The following is a 25,009-nucleotide window of genomic DNA, read 5'->3' on the forward strand; positions in this document are numbered from 1 at the left end:
CCGAACCCCTACCAGCCCCTAGATTCGCCCCCAATTTTTTTTTAAATTTTATATTTTTTTAATTATATCCATTTATTCATTTAAAATTATTTTAAAAAAAAAACATAACATCTAATATTTAAAAATTTTAGGTTTGAAAATCTCAATCTAATTACTTAACCTTTTAAATATTTAGTGAATTTTCAAACTGAAAGTATACAAATATTTAATTTCAAATTATATTAGAAACATTTATGTTAAAAATTAAATTTAAAATTAAAAAGTTTCATTAAAAATTACCTTAAAATAAAAATATAAAAATTAATTTAAACTACCTATTTATTTAATTAACATAAGATAGTTAGACAATAAAATGTATATTGTTCTACAAACATGAGATCTCACGGGTTAATTTTAAATTGTTTAAAACAGATTCACCTTAAATCTATTCCGCTTGAATGGTAGATACATCCATACTCCATATGAAGCAAATAACTGCATAAGGATAACCTCACAATTATCCTGGCAGAATCTCTGGCTTATATCTTGTGCCAGATCTGTAACACCCCCTAACCCCAAACCGTCGCCGGAACGGGGTTACGAGGCATTACCAGACATATCAAACAGTTTACGAATAATTCATAATAAAATAACAATTGTAATATAATTGTATAACTAAATCCATATAATAAACTTTTGAAGTTCAACACATGAATGAAAAAGTGAAATGAAACTCGTTCAAATACTCCGAGATTTTTTTTTTTTACAAAATTTCGGCAACATTTCGGCTTATTTTTGCATAATACCTCCTGCAATTAAAACCATAGTATTTCCAATCTCAACCAATTCAACCAATTCATTTCACATTCTCAATTCCTATTCTAAATACCTTCTAATCAACTTAATCAACATAATATCAATTTAAATTTAACAATGTAATAAATTAAATAAAGATCGATAAACTTCTTTCATTATAATTCATAAACTTATACTACTAACATTTTAATCATTCATACTAAAACATAATAACCTTTATACACATCCTATGTACATGCCACATTACCAAGGAAAATATACATCACCAAAAGTTTGTCAAGTCGGTCCGGTTTTGGATCTTTGGATCAAGATTGACCTCTACAACTGCAAGACGGAAACAACCGTCTGTTGAGTATGCATATACTCGGTGGTATCACTATAATTCAATTTATAATTAAATACATTAAATCACACACATACTTTTCATTACAATTATCACTACTAAGAAACAATTCAATCTTTTAATATTAGCAATTAATTATATATAAATATCATTCTTATTTCTTTATTTAAAATTTCACTCTTCACATATAATATATCATTCGAGATTAGTTTTATCAAGTAAAATTATTTCATTTATCCTATTAACTTGACTCGGGCTCGGCGGATACAGATTCCAACCAAACACACCAAGAAGCGATGAATCAGAATTGATGATAAGAATCGTATTCGACACACAAAGTGCCGAATCAGAATGATAATGATAACAATATTCGACACACGAAGTGCCGAACCGATAACGATATGATATGATAACGAGATTCGCACATAAGTGCCTAATCGATGGCAAACAAATACCCGTACTCTTCCATATCCTATGGCATGCCAACTATATCCGACTAGCCCGACTAGTTAATAGGGTATTTAATTCACTTTTCAGTACAATTTCCATCTTAGTTCAGTATCGATTATAAATTCCTTATTTCAATCAGTTTCACAGTATTACAGTAATTTATTACTTCAGTAATTTCACAATTTAATGCAATATACATAACAATATTCAGTATTTTCACAATTCACACAGTACTCAAAACAATATCCAGTATTCCATAATTCAGTTCAGTTTCGGTTTAAATTTCAATACCACATTATAAATTATCATTTATTAAACACTTACCTTATAATACTTACCACACATAATTAGCAAATTAAACACTTAATAATAACAAAATATATATGAATTATAGTGATACAAACCGTGATTCTCGTGTTTATTCCTCGACCACTTTTTCTTTTCCTTTCCTTGTGGATGCCTCGGGTGCGATATTAGCTACGAAAAAAATTAAGATAATTTCCATAATCATTAGCATAACACAAATTATTTGCTGAAATTTTCATCTAACTTTTACTTTAACTTCAATTTAATCCTAACTAAACCTATATATTTTCTTTTCTCAATTCATACCTTCTTACTACTCAATTTCTTGCCAAACTCACATTTAACTATCTAATTTTATCATATTTTCATAATTTCGAATTTATTTCAATTTAATCCTTAGATTTCAAAATTTATAGTTTAGTTTACAATTCAATCCGTTATTCAATTCCAAACAAAATTACTATCAATTAAACCCTTAATTCCATCATTTAATCAACATAAACCCTACTCAAAAAAAAATCTATTAACTTCCAAAACCTCAACTTATTTTCAACAAAACTTTGTTTTAAACTTCTAAAACATCTAAATTAAAAGAAAAGGACTTGATTGACTTACCAAGTTAAATTCCAAGCTTTAAAACCCTATTTTCCTTTTTCTTTCTTTTCTTCTTTCTCCCTGTTTCTCCTCTGTTTCGTCTCTTTCTCTGTTTCTTTGTTCTTTCTATTCTGTTTCTTTTCTTCTGCTTTGTTTTTATTTCCTTTTATTTTATTTACTTTATACTATAATAATATATTTATTCTAAATATCTATTAAATATTCAATCATATATTCACATTTGTACACCATCAACACCATACAATTGTCACTATTTAATTTGTTTACCAAATAAAAATCTCATAATATAATTAATTAATTAATTAATATATTTTACTTAAATTTTAAGTAATTAATAATTATAATACAAGTGTATATTTATACATTATTACACTTGTACCATCTTATCACCACACATTTGTATTAATTTTAATTTATTCCATAATAAAATAATACAATTAATATAAATTGCAATTTAAATAAATAATAATAATAATTATTATTATATACATATAATATTTATATATAACTTAAATAAGTCTTGAATTTAACGCATATATGCCGCCTCTTTCCATGTAAGTGGCTTAATTGCCACTTTAGCCCTTTTTACTTTCTTTTAATTTATAATTAGACTTTCACTCTTTATTCGATTTGATCCTTTTCTCCTAATTATTCTTAATTAGACTAAATTCACCTAATTAAGCACTCAACTAAACTCATAATTACTTCTAATAATTATTTATGACTCAGTTTACTAAGACGGAAGCCCGATAATATACTTTTTCGGTGCCCACGGATTTTGGGTCGTTACAAGATCGTTGCCCAGCATAATGCTACTTGGCGGTTCCTTATGGTACTCGTTAGACATTTGACTCTGGTGGATACTCCCGCTATTTTAGTTATCGAAAGGTTTAAGAAAAACCCTTCTCATAGCCAATAGGTGTCAGCTGCGAATTTGAGAACCTGATCAATTTATTACAATTTGAAACCCAAGCTTCTATTGGATGCTGACTATTTAAATTGAGACATGATGGAAAGAAAAATCCTTGCATCATAAATCAATTTCCCCTCCAAATTCCTTGTTGGTTAAGTTTCTTTCTAAACCCTAAGTCTTTTTTCTCCTATTCCTTTCTTCCTCTTCCTAATCCATCGTCGGAGTTTATCCTTCCTCTATAGACTTTACCCGGTTCAAGGTAATTCTTTAATCTATTGCACTTACTCCTCATTCTCTTTTTAGCATGTCTAGAATCGTACCAATGTTAGGAGGAAGGGCTAGGGGTTATGGGTACTATAGCCAAAGGGGTCACCGGAGAAGTTATTCGATTGCAAGCAGTAATGATCCACAGTCTTCAGAGACTAGTACTTTAGCAATGACATCACTGTATAGTTGCCTAATCATCTATGAGAAGATGGTAAATTAATTGGCAGCCCGGAGTATTTGGTTACCAAATTTGGCATATGACTTTGATATTGTCAATGGGGAAAGACGCCTGAGTGATTCCAGCAAGGGTTTCATACTACCCCTCTACATGTTAGAGGCTGGCTTCCACCTTCTATTACACCCTTTCTTCTACATAGTTCTTGAAGAATACAGAATTGCGCCAAGGTAGTTGACCGGTCTATCCTGGTGGACCTTGGTGGCGTACTTCCTAGACTACAACATTCGAAATGACCCATCCATGCTTGACGTCTTCCAACGCTTCTATCGTTTGAAGGTCCAAACTTAAGGGCCCTCAGCTGGGATGGCTTATTTTAGTGTTTGCCAAGGTTGCGAACCCATACTCAAGAATTGGGCTTCCAAACTTTGCCTAAACCGCAACAAGTTCATCTTGGTGAGGTGTAAGCTCTCCAGCGGGCTCGATTTCCCCACTAAGTGGTCGATTCCCAAGGAATCCATCTGCCATCAATCTCAACCTTTGGACACATAGATTGCCGTGAAGAAAGTTGAAAGGTTGAGTCCCAAGCGTACCTTGGAATTGAAAAAACTCCTTACCATTCGAAATATCTTTAGCTACTGTTCAAAGGGAAGAAGCCCAAATAGTTGGCGGACAATTGATCTTTATTGTAATACCCCCTACCCGTATTAATCGCCGAAATAGGGTATGAGGCATTACCAGATTTTACCGAACAAATTTTTTTTAAATTCAGTATAACCCCTTTACTAGTATCTAATCTTTCCTGCAATTGTAAACCGAGACCAATCCAACACAACCAATCCATTCCAACATATTTTCAAGACAGATTTAACATATTCATAAGATAATCTCATTACATACCAAAACCAAAATTTGTTAGCCATACCAATGACTAACCATACATTCATTTCACATTAACATGTTCTTTACTAGCTTATACATGCCATTGATTTCCAAAATAAAGTTTCTTTATAAACCGAGATCTTGAGGTTGATAGTGTGATGCGTCTCCGACCAAATCTGACCTCCGAGCTCTTAACACTACAAAACAGGGGAAAAGGAAACAGGGTAAGCACTTTGTGCTTAGTAAGTTCATGCAACAGGAGTTATACTTACCATACTTATACATCCATCATTTAATAACACAAGCACACATCCAATTCACATAAACATATACCTATCACATACAAACTCAACTTTTGCATTAGTTAAGTAACATCATACAAATTCATTACAAAGATAAATGATTGATGAGCTCATCAATTCCATATTTTCCATTCCCTTGTTATTTTTCCATATTTATCCCGTTGAACTACTTGGAATTTCGATGGATTTTCAGGGGTACACATAAGTGTACAAATCCGGGTCCGTCAATTCATATTCATGTGCGCATATTTCCATTTCAGAGAGCATACTCCCGCGAACCTCATCCTTACAATGGATTACCGGTCGAGCTAAATCTCAGTAATATAAACTCATAGAGTATTGTCGGGATTACCAGTCAGGCTAAATCCCCTGCAACGACAATTACTCTAATGAGCTTGGATCTAAATTACCGGTCCAGGCTAAATTCAGACCCTAATTTGGATTACCTGTCTGGGCTAAATCTATTTTCCACATATTCTTCGGGAGGGCTATATCAGGATAGGATCACCTGTCCGGGCTAGATCTTTTTTACCGTCAATTCCTTTTCAGAGATCCATCGAATTTTCCTTTCATTCAACCGGGATTTATTTCCTCTTTTCATCAATAATATCAATACTTCATCAATTATCATACAATAAACATCCAACTCATATTCACATCAATAACAAACATTTCAAGCATTTAAGAATATAATTCAAGTTACACGAACTTACCTCGATACTTGTTCGTAAACAAAAATCTACTAATCTCGAACTTTTTCTTTTCCTCGATCTTGCTTCGTATTTAAATTTTCCGAATCTAAATAAATAAATTTAATCATTAATCTAATACATTTCATGTTCATATGTAACATTCTCTATAATTCCATTATTATTTATAGTACATTCAAAGCTGTCTCACTGAGTCACAGTCACTAAATTATTTATATCTTAAGCTAAGGAACTCCAAATTAAGATCTGTCAATTTTCTCTGAAACTAGACTCACATATCTTCTTACAAAAAAAATTTCAGAATTTTTGGTTTAGCTAACAAGTACCGTTTATTCTTTAAAGTTTCCCCTATTTCACTGTTTGACAGTTCCAACCCCTCTTCACTAAAAATTAATTATCTCATTTTACAGAATTCGGATTATGTTTCCGTTTGTTTCTTCTAAAAATAAAGATTATAACCATATAAATTATAACTCATAATCATTTTTTTACAATTTTTAATGATTTTCCAAAGTCAGAATAGGGGAACCCGAATTTAGTCTAACCATGTCTCACAAAATCCATTATATCTCATGATTTACAATTCCATTGATTAAACCGTTTATTCTATGAGAAACTAGACTCAATAAGCTTTAATTTCATATTTTATTCATCCTCTAATTCGATCTCTAAAATTTTTGGTGATTTTTCAAAGTTAGACTACTGCTGCTGTCCAAAACTGTTTTAGTGTATGATGTTAATTACCATTTTTCCCTAAACTTTCAATAAATGATAATTTCATCCCTGCTCAATTAACCTCTCAATTGAGCTGATTTTTCTCAATTAACACTTTATCCCATCACTTTAAACTACTTTATAAGCTTTGGAAATCAGAATTTTAGTACTAGACTTTAATTCCAAACTTTTTCACAATTAGGTCCTACAAATCAATTTCTATTGAAATTACCTAATAAAATCATCTCATAAACAAATTAAAGCTTCAATTTCATCCTATTTCATCATAAAATTCCAGCACATATTCATATCAACTTTCAAATTCATTCATAAAATCAAAAACTAATGAATTTAATAATAGGACCTAGTTGTAAAAACCTTAGAAACACAAAAATTACAAGAAAAATGCAAGAATTAACTCACTTGGTGCAAAAATTATGAAAAACCAGCTTGAAGAAACCCTTAGGACGTTTTTGTCTGATGAGAATGCAGAAAATATGGAGAGAATTCTAGATATTCCACTTTAGTCCTAACTTTTAAAGTAAATTTTGCAATATTCCAATTTTACCTTTAATTCTTCAATTCTCCTGATTTTTCTCAGCTTATGCCGCCCAAAATATCTTCTTTTGGGGTTATTTGCAATTTATGTCCCTCGTCATTTCACAATTGAGCTATTTAATCCTTCTAATAACTTTTACACCTTTTTCAATTTAGTTCTTTTCACTTAATTGACCACCCAAACATTAAAATTTTCTAACGAAATTTTAATACCATATTACTAACACTTCATAAATATTTATAAAAGTATTTTTGACTCGATTTTACGAGATCGAGGTCTCGATACCTTATTTTTACCCAATTTCTTCAATACTTTCTTTTTCTAACTAACCATTAAATCGGTAAAATTTTTCTATCGATATTTTCATACGATTTTCCTATCATACCAATATTCATGCAAAAAATATTAAAATAAATTTCTCTTTAAATCAGATTTGTGGTTACGAAACCACTATTCAGATAATTTTGAATTTGGGCCATTACATTTATCTTGGTGTGAGTCCCAAGATAGTACAATCTGCTAAAGATGCATGACCATTTGGGGTCAATAACGAGTTAGCCTAGGTGCTTGTTGGAAGAAGCTTGTTGGAAGAAAGAGGGATCCCTCAAATTTATTTTATACTGTCTACAATATACCTCTTTGTCGCTAGTCCACTTCTTCACAGGGATTCAGGGGTGAGTCATCAGGTAAACCTTTAATTGAGAAATTTTTTGACCCTTCTATTGATACTGTAGAGTCCACTCATCCCTCACTCCCATCACAACCTTTTCAGCTCGGAGTTATGGATGTTGAGGCACTAATGGAGAGTGTGCAACAGACTGTGGAAGCTATTGATGTGAGGATTCGGGCAAGCAGTAGTAGCTGTAAGAGGCTGAGATTTGAAAGGGGGTCCTCTAGTGCCAGAGAGGGCAATGGCAATAGATTAACCTGCCACAAGCCAAGAAATGAGCCAATCTTTTCGGAGGGTGAGTCCCTTGTTCCTCCTTCAGCCATCCTTGAGCTTCCTACTGAATCCGCCAATGCTGCGGACCCTTCTGCACCTACTTCGGTACCTCTTTTCGCGAGTTTAGATTTAAGCACTCCCCACCAAACTTCTTACATTGCCCCGATTGGTGCCCTCTATTACACTCCTCTTTCAGGCGAGGTCTAGACCTTCTTCTCTTGGCGGAAACATGTTGGCACAAAACAATATCTCTTCTCTCCTTTTGCGGTCTAATAGAAACAGGATAAAGAGTTGTCCCAAGAGTTAAAAGAGTTCACTTATCCTTCCCCCTTCTCCATATTGGCATTGGAGTGTGGACTTGTGAGCTGGGCCTTTCAAAAGGCTTGTGCTGAAAGGGAAGCTAAGTGGGTAGAATTCGAGAGGACCATTCTCTTTGACGAGCAATCTTTTAACTAGCTCCGTCAGTCATATTCTACTAAATAATGAGCTCACAAAGTTCGTCTCCACCTAGAAGACCAAATACCAATCCTTGGAGGCTTGAGTGAGGGAGTTGGAGGCCTGAGTAAATTTATTAACTGAAGTGGCATGTCATGTTAGATAAAAATGCTGATTGTTATTTGATTGATTGTTTCCATCAATTTTAGCTTTATTCAAAAATTTTTGCAACAATGAAAAAAAAAGAAGAGTTGTATTCATCTTAACTATATTTAATAATGGCAAAAGTATCATGAAAGTTCTTGTATTAGGAGTCATATTACATTTTACTCTCTCTGCTAAAAAAACTGATGAAATTAATCATTGTACATTAGATCAAAGAACAAACTGATCTTTTTATTAAAAATTTCATCTATTTCTATTGTTAAAAATTGGTCCTATGTCACGTGTCATTATCTGGTTATATCGTCAACTATACCAATTTTTAATGGTACAATTGAATGAAATTTTTAACAGGAAGGACCAAATTGCTCTTTAATCTAATGTAAAAAGACTAATTAACCCAATTTTTGAATAGAAGGGAACAAAATGCAATGCAACTCCTATTACAATTTCTGTCTGTTGAAACCACTTTTTTTTTTTAGAAAATGGGTCGACTTGGATTTTGAAAAACGAAAAAAATGAGAGTCGCCACCAATCTTTTTTATGAGGTGTGATCAGATCACCTCGAAAAATAATTGTTTTTATAAACAAATTGATTTGTTGAAACAACAATTTTGGTCCACAAAATTCAGAAGAATAGGTTCAGGAGTCGATTACATAGGAGGAAGGATTAGCACCCTCATAATGCCCAAAAATTGGTACCTACTTGATTTATTAATGTCTTAATGTCGAAAATTTGCAAAGATTCAAAATACGATCCTTTTGTTTAACAGGACATTTGTATAAATCTAGTTGCATGTTAAGACCCTCTTATTTTAAGAGATAAAATGTCACACCTAATGAGTTAGGATGTGATGTTTCACATCCTCGAAAATGAGCTTGTCTTTTGATTTTTAAAACTCATGCAGTGAAGTTTAAAAAGGATATTCAATTGTTTAATTCAGATGAAAAATCAAAGCCTAGTAAGTTAGGGCACAATTTCTCAAAATTCCAAACATAGAATATTGCCTTTATTTTAAAAAAATCCTCGTCTCGAGAGAACAAAATTTCATATCCAATGAGTTAAGACACAACGTATCGAATTCCCGAGAATGAGCTTTTTATTTATATGTTTTGATTAAAAAAGGATACTCGATTACTTAGATTCAACGAAGAAAATTGGAACCTAATAAGTTAGGGCTCAATCTTCTCGAAGATCCCAAATACCGAGTATTGCGTTATCTTGAAAGTTTTTGAATAAAATGATTTCAAAATTTAAATAATATTAAACGTAACCTTTTAAGCGAATAAAATGCGATAGAATGATAATGTACAACGCGAAGTGATAATTCAAAAACAAAACGTAAACTAATGAGCGACAAATAATCAATAAATACAAATTAAGAAATATAATACACATAATGGCAAGAGAATATCAAAATTAAAAAGGAATCAATAAATAAATACACAAATATTGAGGCAAATAATTTATGAAATATTAAAAGGTCAAATAAAAAAAGTGACTGAAATTAAGGTTGCAATAATAATAATAATAATAATAATAATAATAATAATAATAATAATAATAATAAAAGCATAAAATGCATCATAAAAATGAAAAAAACAATAAAAATAAATAAATAAATAAGTAAAGTAAAAAAAATTATATATATACATAATAATTTAAAAAGTTTAAACTAAATAAATGAGGACTTGATTGTCATTGACATAAAATTTAAGATCTAAATTTTAATAAATAAATGTAAGAATATCAAAAGGATTAAATTGAAACCTAAATAAAATTTGGGGGAGAAATTCGGATAGAAAAATAAGTAAATGTATTCATTTGAAACGCGTGGATGAAATGGGAGACTAAATGGGAAAATATCCCTAGCCCAAAAAAGCAGTGTTTCATTGTGGACCAAATTAAAACTAACAGAAAATTATGCGGCCGAAATTAAAGAAACAAATGTGACCAGATTACACTGCGGCGCAAAAGCGGAGGGATCCCTAGCGAAATTATCCCCTTCACCGTAGAAACACGCGGATCCTAAAGTCAGACGGGTCGGGTTGCGGGATAGGGCCAAAACGACGTTGTTTTGGCACCTGAACCCCACTTGCAAAACGGCGACGTTTTATTGTTCTATTTAAACCAATTTTTAAAAAAAAAAAAATCATTTTAACCCCACACCAAAAAAAAAAAACCCCTTCTCTTTTTTCTTTGTAGCAGCCCCCAAGCTCGGCCAAGCTCCAGTGTCGGACCACCGTGGCGGCGAAAAGGTACGTTTTTGGGCGCCGGACCACCCAAGCTCATTTTTTGGGCTTTTCGACTCCCGACCTCAAAAAGGTAGTTTACTTTCCCTTTTTATTTTATTTTATTTTTTTTTTAAAACAAGCGAAAAAGAAAAAAATAAAAATACCTTCAACAATTTTTCTCTTGTATATATTTTCTCTATTTTTTTCTGATTGATTCGTAAAAAAGAAGAGGAGAAATACATGAAATCGGACCCTTTTTATAGCCCCAAAATACCATTTTTCCTATTTTTATCTTATTATTTTTTTTACACGGTTAGATTCTTCTAGTCTATTTATTTTGCAGCTACAAGGCCGTTGGCCAGCTGGCGTATGGAAGCGCACATGGAGAGGTGCGGCATGCTTGGCTGCTGTTGAGGGTGCCGCGGCTGAGTTGTTTGGCTATGGATTTTTTTTTTGTTTCTTTTGAAAGTGTATTGGGTTGAGGTTTCTGGCCTGGTCTTTTAATTGTGCTTTTATTTTGGTTTTTATTTATTTAAATTTTCTTTTTCCATGCTAAAGATTCTATTCCTCTAAAATAATTTGATATTAATAAGAATTTTTACTAACCCACTTTTTTCCGTGCTAAAGATTCTATTCATCGATATTAATAAGACTTTCACGGTTCTCATGAAGAGAATAAGAACAGGTTTGAATATTTTATTTTAAAAATTAACAAAAATCTTTTAAGGGTGTATAATACAGATATCCAAGAAACCAAGAGAAACCTCTCATCAAAGTATTGAGTGAATTACAGTAGAGTTTCCAGAAACTATGAGCCATTCCAGTAAAAAGCCTACTGTACATAATCTACAAACAACTGAAGACCAGCAGCAAATAACTGAAGAAGATCACCAGCATTTGATTAAGAAAGAAGTTGACGTCCCGAAGATACATGAGCCGCAAGTAATCACCTCGGCAACAAACAACTTAGCTGAATCAAAACCCCCACCCCCGGCAGCTTCACCCTTGGTGGCACATCCGGATCCACACAATCCTATAGATGAACCACCGTTTCCAGCCATAGTAGAACCATCATCCAAATCATTTTCTCGAAAAGACTATTTGCCATCCTCGCCGGCTTCACAAACGGAGGCATTTCCGTATCCACACCCTCCACAATATGAACCACGAGGCTATCGGCAGTCCACGGTAGCTTCACCCGTGGTGGGATTACCACAAGTTCCTGAAAAAGTATCACCACCTGCATCAAATCCTCCACAAGACTACCTGCATGCCAAGGAAGTTTTGTTGTCTTCGCCGCAAAATCAACCATCGTCTCGGCCTTGTTGTAGTTGTATCATCTTATGAAATCTACGGCTGATCTCTTAATCTCATCAAGTTTGATATAAACTTTTTTTAATGATCCATTTGCATTAAGTTCTCATTTAAATTTTATCCTTGTTTTTGATGAGTTATAATGCATGAACTTGAAGTTTGTTTTGCATTACAAAGAAATCATATTATGTTTTGGTCAAATAAGGAAACTCTAAATATGATGAATTTATGAATTAAGATTTGTTTACCGATCAAAATCTAGTTTATAATTATAGATTTAGATTATATTTGCTCTTTTAGATATAACGTCTACAGGTACCCATAATCCTTCATTAAGGATAATACGCTTCAGCACACTTGAACCCAGGTGCTTCTGCATTAACAACAATATTCATATCAGTTGACCTAAGACTCAATCAGCTAAGATGAAAGATATTTAAGAGAATCTGCATGCTTTTAATTGACTTTGTAGCAATGTTCTAAGTTATAAGAACTGAATCGTAGACAGTCAATTTTCTATTTCATAGGTTGAACGTCCCCTTTGTAAAAAACAAAAATATTAAAAAAATAAAGATTTAATTGCACTAAATATCCCTAAACTATGATCCTCATTCTAAATTGATCCTCAACCTTTAAAGCATTCTAATTACATTTTAAACTATTGATGTTATATCAATAAGATCCTTCATTATTAAAATTGTTAATGTAACTATTAAATGAGACGTTGGATCCTATGTGACATAATTTAAAATAAAAATTTAAAGAAAAATGAATTTTGTAAAAGTCGATTTGAGGTTTTCATGACTTTTCACTCTCTCTTTTTGGTTTTACTTTATTTTTGGTTTTAGTTTTAAAATTTATGTGGCAATTATTTTTCTTTAAAATTTTAATGTAAAATTATGTCATGTAGGATTTTACATGTCATTTAATGGTTAGTTAATAGTTTCAATACTGGAAGGACCTGATTGATATAATATTGATAGTTTGGAAATGTAACTAGAATACTAATTGAGAGTCATAGTTTAAGGATGTCTAATGCAATAAACTCAAAAATAAATTAAAGCCTAGAAAAATAAATAAACACAAATGCTAAGATTTGAGTAATAAATATGAGCCAAAATAATGACATTTAGTTTTCTCGAAAAAACCCTAACCCTAACCTGTTTCTGTTTTTGGTTAAAATATGCCCTCAGTCCTTATACTCTTCATTAGGGATGAGAAAAACTCGATTCGATTAAAAAAATTTGAATTTCGAGTTAGTCAAATTAAGTTATTCAATTTTTTTAGTCAACTTGAATAAGCAATTCAAGTTTTGAGTTCGAGTAGAGTTGAATTTGACAATTTGACTAACTCGAATAATTTCAGTAACAGATTGACCCCTTTGGCCACTATCAATTTTGAAAATGAGCAAATTGGTCTCTCTAAACAAAATTACAAAAAAATTCAAAATAATTTTTAAAAATATATTTATAAAAAAATCCAAAATTTATATATTTTTTGAAAAAAATTATAAAAGTTAAAAAAAATTATAAAGAATATATAAAGAAGGTTACATTTTTTAAAGTTTTCTAAAATAATAATTTTGAGGACCTAAATAAATTAATTAATGATTCAAAATTATCATAATAAAATATCTTATTTTGCTTTGAAAAAGTTTTCAAATATATATGATTTCAAATTTATGTGCTCTAACATAGAACTAGTTATATTGTAACAAGATTTTAATTTGACTAGTTCAGTTTTTTAATTAACTCAAACAATTTCACTTGATTTAACTTGAATCGAATTTCATTTCACTTATCACTTAACTCGATTCGAAAAAAATTTCAAATCAAGTTAGGATGATAAAATAGGGCTCGTCAACTCGAAATTTTTTCACTCGATTTGATTGAACTCTTACTTACTTTCATACATTTGAGATTTAGTTTATTTACTTTTCAAATTTAAAAATGCACGTCCAATTATTAATACAGTTAACATTCTTCTCTTAATTCAAGTCCATTGCAACACAATTTCTTTTGTTACATATATAGCTACCAAGTGGTATTTTTATTAGTTCAAAAACATCACACTAGTGGCTAGGCTTGTCCATGGGCTGGGCCGGGCCACCCAGCCGGAAGGCTTGCCCAAAAAGTGGGAGGATTTGGGCAAAAATATAGGCCCAAAAAATGAGTTTGGGCAAAAAAAAAAACTTGTTTAGAAAATGGGTTGGGCCTCGAGTAATTTTTTTTGCCTGAGCTTGGCCCGAATTTGCAAAAAAAATTGTTTTACTGTTGTTTTTCCACTATTTTGCAGTTGTTTTCCTATTGTTTTGCTATCATTCCACTATTATGTTACTATTATTTTGTTGTTATTGTTTGGATATTGTATAACTCTTGTTTTATTGCCAGTTTTACTATTATTTTAGAGGCATTTGTTTGTTGAATTATACCTATTTTGTTTAGACAGATAGTAGTAATATAATAACAAAATGACAGTAAAATAACAACAAAACAAAAAAAAGTTTAGGCAGATTTAGACCGGATCAGGCCCAGACAAAAACGAATCGTATCTGAAACTCAATTCATTTTTAAAATTTTTACCTAAACTCTTTCAGATAGTAATAAGAACGACGAAACTCATGAAGATGGATAATTTGGAAACGGCGTTTGAAGAAGATGGGATCGGAGATATTAGCGTTCCTATTCATGCTTGGAATAAAAATCACGGTTCAAAATCGATGAACATGGATTTCTACTCATGGAGTTCCTATTCATGCTTGGAATACGCGTACATTTCAAAAAATTGCTGAGAATTGGGGAACTTTCGTTAATGTTGACAAAGATACTCTGCCAGCGGACTGCTTTGTTGGTGCTAATGCTCAGATTATTACGAGCCACAGTGGAAAAATTGAACATTCTTGTAAATGGACATGGTTTATTCTATTCCAACATCAGAAATAGATTTGGCATTATAGCCTAAGTTGATTATTTCTAATCAAGCAGCACATGATTTGAGAGGATGAACGAAGTTGGCTTTTTATATAGATAAAGCAGAAGTTATTGTTTTTGTCAATCATTATCTACATGAAAGATTGAATGTGAAATTATCTCATTGAGGAATAATTTGAAAGAATTATTTGACCATTGAAAAACATTAATATTCCCTAAAACTTGTTCTGATTGGAATATCTAATGTGCTTTCACAATAGCAGCATCATAAAAAAAGTTTTAAAAAGACTTCTAAATTGATCTCATGTTTTCTGAACAAAATAACGAGTTATTGATGGAAAACCACGAAATTCATCCCATTATTTCTAACCACCAAGAAAAGAATAATAAAGGAGGACAAGAAAAAATAGGTCAAAATAATCCTTCAAAGGTTATTGAAAATTAATGTTATCAATGTGGTATGAAAGGTCATTGGTCACGTACTTACCGTCTGCCTGAATATGTAGTGAAACTTTATCAAACATCCAATAAAAAGGTAAAAATATTGAGATAAATTTTACATCCTAAAATGATGAAATGGAGATTAATTTTTCAACAAAAGATGAAAATCTTTACTATGATACTAAAGCTGACCATACATAAAAAGATAATGTTTCAATATTTGCCTTAATGATATAACCCATCTTAATATGATAGATTTTTTGAAAACGATGAAGTCGAAATTAGAAATTTTGATATTATTTTAAAGTCGGGTGAAGTCGAGAAAATTTTTTGAGGGGCGAATAAAGTTGTATATTTTATAATAGTAAAAGTGAAATTTCACCATTTTAATAGCGAGCCCATTTTTAATTTTTGAAGTTTTCATTTCTTTTATTTAGGATAAATCTTAAAATAATATATTAAATTTGGTTTAACGTCCACTATTACATATAAATTTTAATTTAATTAAAATTTCAAAATTATCAACACACTTATTGATATAATATCATTTTATGTTTATTATTGCATAATATTTTTCGAATATAAAATAACTTGATGTGTTTATTACTCATTTTCTTTATCAATAAAAATAATTTTAGGATAAAATTATTATTCGCTGTCTTAATCAATAGAAAGAGAGGTAATTATAGAAATTGATTTTGGTCGGAATCATAAATTCCGAGTCATCAAGACATTGTACTTGATCAAATTCGCCCTATATTCTAATTCAATGTACTCAAGTTTGATTTGCAAAATTGAATTTTGATTGGGCCAAGTAACACACTAATATTTTAGGTCATGTTTAATAAGAAGGTATATTTGATATATTATTTAAAATTAAGTATGGATTTATTTGTGTAGAGTGTGTCTCGTATTTTTTGATAAATTAGAGTCGAAATAGGATCGACGTCACGACGAGGCAAAGCACGATGTGGCGACGTGCTCCCACATAAATCGAGTCTTTTTTTACAGTTAAACTCTGCTATGTTTCTCCAGTTGAACTCTAATTAATTTAAGATGTTTTAGTCATATTACCACTCCAAATTTAGCCTATAAAAAGGGTATTAGTAATCCTAGAAATTATGAGGAAAAATAAGAAGAAAAGATTAATTCTTTGAGAGAGTTTTAAGAGAAAGAACGAATTCAAGGGGGTTGGCAACGGCCCCAACCCCCCTAAAATGGAAAAATTTCTATTTAGGTTCTTTAAAATTTTTAAAATTTTAAATTAATAAAGGTAAAATTGTCACTTAGCCTGCTTGCGCCGTCGCTGCCGTCTCCGTTCGCTCGGCAACGCGATGGCCGGTCACGGTGGCGATGGGAACGGCAATGTTGAAGTTTTTTTTTTTTTTTCTTTGCTGTTTTTTTTTGTTTTGTTTTTTTTTTCTCATGCTTGGCTTGTTTGGGTTTTAGGTGATGGTAGTGGAGGGAAGGTGGTGGTACGGCGGTGGGCATGGCGGTAGTGGGGGGACGGCTAGATTTTGGAGCTTTTTGCTTGATTTTTTTGCTCGATTTTTTCTTTTTGTTTTTTTTTCATTCCTTTTTTAATTTGGGAAGGGGAAACCCTTTTATTTTGAATATTTTGCAGGAAGCAGGTGGCTAGGGAGGAGAGGGGCCATGCCCTAGGCTGGCTGCCAAAAATCGCGGAGAGCGGGTGCGCAAATTGCTCCTGGCGGCTGCTATAAGGACCAAATTGCAAATGTAGCAAAACTTCTAGGGCCAAAGTGTAATTTTGGGAAAATTTGGGGCCAAAATGTAATTTTAGGAAGTTTAAGGTTAAAATATAATTTTTTTGAAAGTTTAGGGTTCAAAATGTAATTTTGAAAAATTAGGGGTCAAAATGTAATTTATATTTTTTTGTATTTTTCAAATTATTATTATTTAAAATTAATAAAATATAAAAACAAAAACAAAAACAAAACACTAATGGGCTAAAGCCTAAACAAGCCCAAAGTTAAGCCCAATTCCCCAATCCCAACGGGCCCGATAATTGGGCCCAATTATTGGGCCTATATAAGACAAGCCCGAGCCCGTAATTAAAACAAGAAATTTGAACCGGACATAATTCAGTGATTACAGCTGCCGTTCTTTGCTCATCGTTATGAAACAAGGATAGAGTAAAGACTTAAAAGCACTGAATTTTGTTTGATTGTCCAAAAAAATTTATTATTTTTTATTTGAAAAACAAAAATAAAAAATAGCTCGGCATACGACCCAAAGCTTAACTCACCTCTCGGATTATGAGTTGATCTTTGAAAAACGGAAATTGAAAATACATTAGCGCGCGACCCGAGGCTCAACTCACCTCTCAGTTTATGAGTTGATTTTTAAAAAATAGAAATTGAAAATACCTCAGCGTGCGACCCGAGGCTCAACTCACCTCTCGGATTATGAGTTGATTTTTGAAAAACAGAAATTGAAAATACTTTAGCGTGCGACCCGAGACTCAACTCACCTCTCGGGTTATGAGTTGATTTTTGAAAAACAGAAATAAAAATATGTTGAGAAAACCCGAATTTCAAAAAAAGATTATCAGGTAAAACTCGAAAGCCTTCTTTTTCATTGATTTGGTGCAATTGCCTCCCAAAATTCCATGTTCTATTGGGATACCTGTATATGTCATGTATGCTGTTATTATGATTTGCACGTGTTTGTCATAAATGCTTTCCTGCCATCCAAATTTTTTTGTTAAATTGAGGTCTATTACAATGTCATTTTGTATGTTGCATGGCTATCGAGTAAGTAAAATTTTTTTTTTTTATTTCAAGATGTTACACCAATGAATTTAACATAAAAATTTTTATGGTGTTACCAATTAGACTTTTATTTTTAAATACAAAAAGTAAAAAAAAAATAAATTTCTAAAAATAAAATTAAGAGATTAAATTTCAAATATATAAAAAATACAGTTAAATAACATATGTCGTTAATGTGGAGGTTGTGAAGGCTATCTAAAACTTCTCATCGAGGGTATCAAATTCTACTCTGATAAGGAGAGTTCATCAGCTTTTGCCAAGGATAGACAATGAATTTTACAACACTTCCCTGGAGAGAATAATAATAATGGTGATTGCCTAACTAAAGTGGCCTTTGAAAGGGAAGAGGGTCTACAACTGTACAAAGTTTCTGCAAAAGAGATTTCTCTTAATTTAGTTTAATATTCCTGTTTGTTTATATATATATATATATATATATATTTAAGTATCAAATAATTATTTAAATTAAATAAATATTGTGAAACGATTTATTTATTTCCTTTCATATGAGTGTAGCATCAAGATTCCTAATATTTATTTTTTGATATAATGTCTAGAATTACCCCTTCCCCAACCCTTAAATAAGAAGACAATGCACTTTAGCATACTCAAACTCACGTCCTCTTGCACTAGCAACAATTAAGTTAAGACTCAATTAGCTGGAATCAATTTTTTTAGTCTACACTAAATTGATTCAATTTGCAATTTAATTAATGAAAAATATTTAGATTTAATAACAAAATCTGTAAATGTTAATAAAAAATAAAATTCTAATTTATTTTAAATTGTAAAAGGAGTTCTCAAGTAGAATTTTTTTTAATGAGCACATTTTTACTCTCAAACTTCCTATGCTTCTGATTTGAGGAGCACATTTTCACTTTTAAAGTTTTTCTGGCTCTTAATAGTGGAGCAAATTTTAACTTTTTAAGTTTTGAAGCCTCTTGTTATAATATCATATTTTTATTTTAAAAGTTTCCATACTTTAGAGGGAGAAGCAATGATGCTTGAACCGGATTAGATCGGTTTGTTAAACTTATTAGATTGAGAATTAGTTAAGATATGATTTGAAGACTGATACCAAATCGATTGAATCGTATTTTTTATTTTTATGAATGTTTAATAATTTTTAATTTTGACTGATTTAACCTTGAGTCAATCCTAAAACATTTGAGAGAAGCATATTTAATTTTCAAATTTTTTAGCGAGTCCATTTTAATTTTGAAGTTTTCATTTCTTTTATTTAGGATAAATCTTAAAATAATATATTAAATTTGGTTTAACGTCCAATATCATATATAAATTTTAATTTAATTAAAATTTCAAAATTATCAACACACTTATTGATATAATATCATTTTATGTTTATTATTGCGTAATATTTTCAAATATAAAATAACTTGATGTATTTATTACTCATTTTCTTTATCCAATAAAAAAATAATTTTGGATAAAATTATTATTCGCTGTCTTAATCAATAGAAAGAGAGGTAATTATAAAAATTGATTTTGGACCGAATCATAAATTCCGAGTCATCTAGACATTGCACTTGATCAAATTCGCCCTATATTCTAATTCAAAATTTTGATTGGGCCACTAATATTTTAGGTCATATTTAATAAGCTGAGAAACTAACAGTTGAAAAATTAAATATTCGAAAGAAGGTATATTTGATATATTATTTAAAATTAAGTATGGATTTATTTGTGTAGAGTGTCTCTTATTTTTTGTTAAATCAGAGTCGAAATAGGATCGACGTCACGACGAGGCAAAGCACAATGAGGTGACGTGCTCCCACATAAACGAGTCTTTTTTCATTGTTAAACTCTGCTATCTTTTCTCAGTTAAACTCTGATTAATTTGAGATATTTTAGTCATATTAGCACTCCGAATTTAGCCTATAAAAAGGGTCTTAGTAATCCTAGAAATTATGGAGAAAAAGAAGAAGAAAATATTAAATCTTTGAGAGAGTTTTAAGAGCAAGAGCGAATCTAAGCGGGTTGGCAGGGGCCCTAACCCCCCTAAAATAGAAAATTTTCTATTTAGGTTCTTTAAAATTTTTAAAATTTTAAATTAATAAAGGTAAAATTGTCACTTTGCCCTCCTAAAAATGATAAAATTTTCATTTAATCCTTTAAAATTTACATTTTTACTATCGTACAAATTATAATTTAATTTCGACCTCTTAAAAAAATTTTCTGGCTTCACTCCTATTTAAGAGAGCTTTGTTTTTCGGGTTAAGAGTTTTGTTTTGATTTTCTCCATCTTGTATTCTTTATTGGTTTGCCGATTAGTGAAGTTTCTTTTGCTCGTAATTTTTTATCCTCTTTCTTGGAAAAGTTTTTCCATGTAAATATTTGTGTGTTTAATTTTCTATTCTCTTTTGATTCTTATTCATTGCTTATACGAATTTACCTCAATAATTTAGCTTTGAATTCACTATGGTACTAAATTGAATATTTAAAATTTAAAAAAATCTAAAAAAGAGAAGAAACATTCGAAAAAAGTAAAAAAAAAAAAGAAAAAGAAAGAGAGAGACTGAGTTCCATGTGGAGATTGGAGGGCTTAATTTTCTCGGATCCAACGGTTTACATCAGAGATCAGAAGTGGTTGAGTTCTTCAATGCGTGACACGTATATGATTGGTTGGCCTTTTGGTTTTTAGAGCTTTCTATGGTGGAAGCTTACGAGAATAATTTGTTGAGAGAATCTTAATACCCCAGAGGCTAAGATGGCTTCTAACTTTATTGCAAAGATGCCCCCATCTCTTTTATATATAAAGAAAAACAATTTTCTATAACTTTTTAAATTTAAGATTTTTTTATTGCATCCTAATTTTTTGGTTTTCAATGTCAAATCATAAAAAAGAAAGAAAAATAATAATAATTCGTCGTTGATCATGGCATATAGGATTTGCATTGAGAAACATGAGTTTACCTTTTAACTAGTTTAACCGGTTTCAACACTAAAGAAGGAGAGAAACTGATTTCTCACTCAATTTTTTAGTTTATAATATGACTTATCCATAACCGTTGATTTGAAAAAAAATCTCGTGGAATCCCAATATAATATATCTCACCTTAAACATTACCCAAAATATATATTAACCTAATTAAAATTATTAATAATCATATTTTACTTCACTTCTTTTCACTAATCATTTCATCTTAGCATATTTGAAAATATTTATTTTGTTGATTGTGATAGATTATTGGACTCTTAATCTCAACAAATTAAGTATTTAATAATTGAAGGGTGGTAAAAGAAAAAAATGAAAATATTTAAATAATCTAAAATAATTAGAAAAATGAAATTTAAATAATCAACAAAATATTTATAGAAAATTTTATTATTTGATATATTAGGTTGATTATCTAAACATTTTCAACTATTTATTTGGTTGATTATTTAATACATTAGGTTGATTATTTGATTTATTTTAGAAAAATATTTTGTTGAATGTTGATTTATTAGGTGATTTAGTTGATTGTAATTATATATGGAGTTAAAAAGATTTACTACTAATATATTAAGCTTTATTACTTTTTATTGTGGCAGAGTTAAGGGGTTGGTAGGGCTTTCGATCCCCAAAATAATTTTTTATTTAGGTCTTTTATAATTTATAAAATTTTAAATTAGTAATGGTAAAGTTATATTTTGGTCCCCAAAATAATAAAAATTTAATTTAATCCTTTAAAATTATAAAGATATAGACTATTAAAATAGTGAAATTATATTTTACTATCGTAAAAATATACAATTGAATTCTGGTCTCCTAAATTTTTTTTTGGCTCACCGTAATCTCTTAACAATATTATTTTGAAATTCAACCATGAATTCTCCTCTAAAAATAGAATAACATAAAATTGAAACATAAATTCTAAAAAATTGCAATGAGTAAGTTTCTTGATGGTTTCTAAGTGGATTCTCTTTTTCTTTTCTCAATAATAATGCTTTTGGAGTATGTGATATCCTATTTTATAGTAATGTTGCTTTTTTTATAAAATGGCAATTGCCATAAAGTACAAGTTTTCTTCCTAAAGAAAAAACCCTACAAATTAAAAAGGCTATGCATATAGTATTTTGAGTTTAAGCCTTTGGTGATAGATTCTCCACACAAATTGATTTAAAAATTATGGTTGATTCAGGAGCGAAACTAGGGGTGTTAGCAGAGTTCTGATTTTCTTAGAATAGAAAATTTTTATTTAAATTTTTAAAATTTTAAATTAATAAAGATAAAATTATACTTTGGTCCCTTATAAATATAAAAATTAATTTAATCTTTTGAAAATTATAAAGATATAGGCTATTAAAATGGTAAAATTACATTTCGCTATCGTAAAAATTATAATTTAATTTTGACCCCTAAAATATTTTCGGTTTCGTCTCGGACTCATTAAATTTATTTTATTGGATCATATTGAAAAAAATTGATGATAGCACTCTATAAGGTGGTTGATTAATTTATGTAAGATGAACACAATATTTTTTTAAAGAAGATGACCACATTATTATTCTTTAATTTCTCATACTATATTAATTGGATTGTTTATTTTAAAAGATATTATTCAGTTTCCTCATATTGAATCTATATTTAAATATAAGTATAAATTGTAACCATTAATCATTGAATTTTTTGTTTCTTTTAACTCTTAAACTTGTGTCACCCTAAAATGGATAAAAATGTTAACGTTTGTTAACCTTGTTGACGTGGTATACACGTGGGTGTCACGTAAGCAATTAATTATTTTAAAAAAGTTAAAAATATTTTTATATTTTTATACTTTTTATTATTTTAAAAAATATTTTTTATTTTTCAAATTTTCAAATTTAATTAATTACTTACATGATACCCCGTGGTAATCCACATATATGCTACGTCGATAAGTTAACAAATGTTAATATTTACCATCTATTTTGAGTAATTTGATAAACAACGTAAATTTAAGGATTAAAAGAGACGGAATATAAATGAAGACTAAAATAACTTTTTTATAAAGTCGGAAGACCAAATAAATTATTATATCTTATTAAAAATGGACTAAAATATATGACCAAACCAAATTTGAATACCAATACAAAAAAATATTAATTTAAATATTAAAACCAAACTCAAATATAAAAAATAAAAAAAAACCTGTAATTTGTTCCTATATCTGCCCCAGTGATCTTTTTAATTTTCCCTACCATTCCTACATTTGTTTTCGTGTTTTTTTTTTCTTGAACATGAGTAATTTTCCTCAAGGGTCTCCCTTGAAGAAACAGCCAGCTGGGATCACAGATGAAAGCAACAAAGAAGAGCTGTTGTACATGGGTCAGGAGCAGAACCAGAACCAGGACCCGAACCACCATCGCCAGCAGGTGGAGCAGCCGCAGCAACCACCTCTTTCAGTTGGAATTTCCCCGGAACAACACCCGCCACATCCAAACGACGGTTACCCTTTAGAGAGCAGGGACAGTTCTAATCATAAAAAACCATCAAAGAATATTAGTTACGAGGAATTTGTTGCAGCAGAGGAGGAACGACAAAGATTGATATTATCAGAAGATATGGACAGTAACGGGTTCCCAAATAGCTGGCCGAAAGTATCACCACCACCTTTTCTTCCAGTAACGGTCGCTCTGCCAACATTAGAACCACCGTCTCCAGAAAAGGATTTTTCTCCACCCACTGTTACTCGGAATATAGAATCACCACCTCTACCTCTACCTCCACCACCTCGTCCTTCCAAATGTTGTATTATCTTATGAATATCTCTGAAAATTGATTTTTTTTTCTCATGTACATTGAAAAAGAATTACGGATATAGATGAAATACTAAATTATTTAATAAAATATACATTTTGAGGAGCGGACTTCACCACCATCACCGTAGTAATTTATTTTGCTAAATAATATAATATCTAGACATATTTATGAGTCGGGATAAAGCAGGTTCTCACAAAATTTCAAGTCCATTTGATAGGCTTGAATCCGACTTAGTCTGAAAAATAAGTTTAAAAATTTTAAAGTATACAATCAACCCTTTCTCGTAAACCTCTCTCAAATCTTAATTTAATTTAAACTATTAAATTTTCTATCTCCTCCCTCTATCTTTCTCGCACATCTCTCTTTTTTCCGCTCTCATCTCATCTAAGATTAAAAGAATCTGATCAATTCCGTCCCCCTTCCCTTCAGTTTTTATGTTTTCATTCCATATCTCCAATTCAATTGAGTGAAGGAGAAAAGAAGCAGAGGCTGAGACGGCTTTGCATTTAGCAAAGAAAGTGGTGTTATGAAATTTTTAGGGCAATTGCCGTGATTTTCACTTTTTTTTTTCATTGTTTTTATTGCTTTGAATTGAAATATGATGGGTTGGATTTAGACCTGTCCATGGGCCGGGCGGCTCGGCCCGGCCCGATGGCCCGTCCGAAATATGGGAGGGTTTGGGTAAAAATATAGGCCCGAAATATGGGCTTGGGCAAAATTTTAGGCCAGTTTAAAAAATGGGCCGGGCCTCGGGCAAGATTTTTTTGGCCCGGGCCCGGCCCGGCCCGAAAAATATTAAATATATATATATTTTATTTTTAAAATATAATAGTTTTTTATTTTAAGTTTATTTACTTTCATTTCCTTAACTAGTGTTTCAAAATAATAATAATAAAACATCAAGTTTGTTTTACTAATCAAATGTTAGATTTTGTTACAACAATTAATACAATTAATACAATTAATAATTTGATAAATTT

The sequence above is a fragment of the Gossypium raimondii genome, chromosome 10 (genome assembly GCF_025698545.1).
Source record: "Gossypium raimondii isolate GPD5lz chromosome 10, ASM2569854v1, whole genome shotgun sequence".
NCBI lineage: Eukaryota > Viridiplantae > Streptophyta > Magnoliopsida > Malvales > Malvaceae > Gossypium > Gossypium raimondii.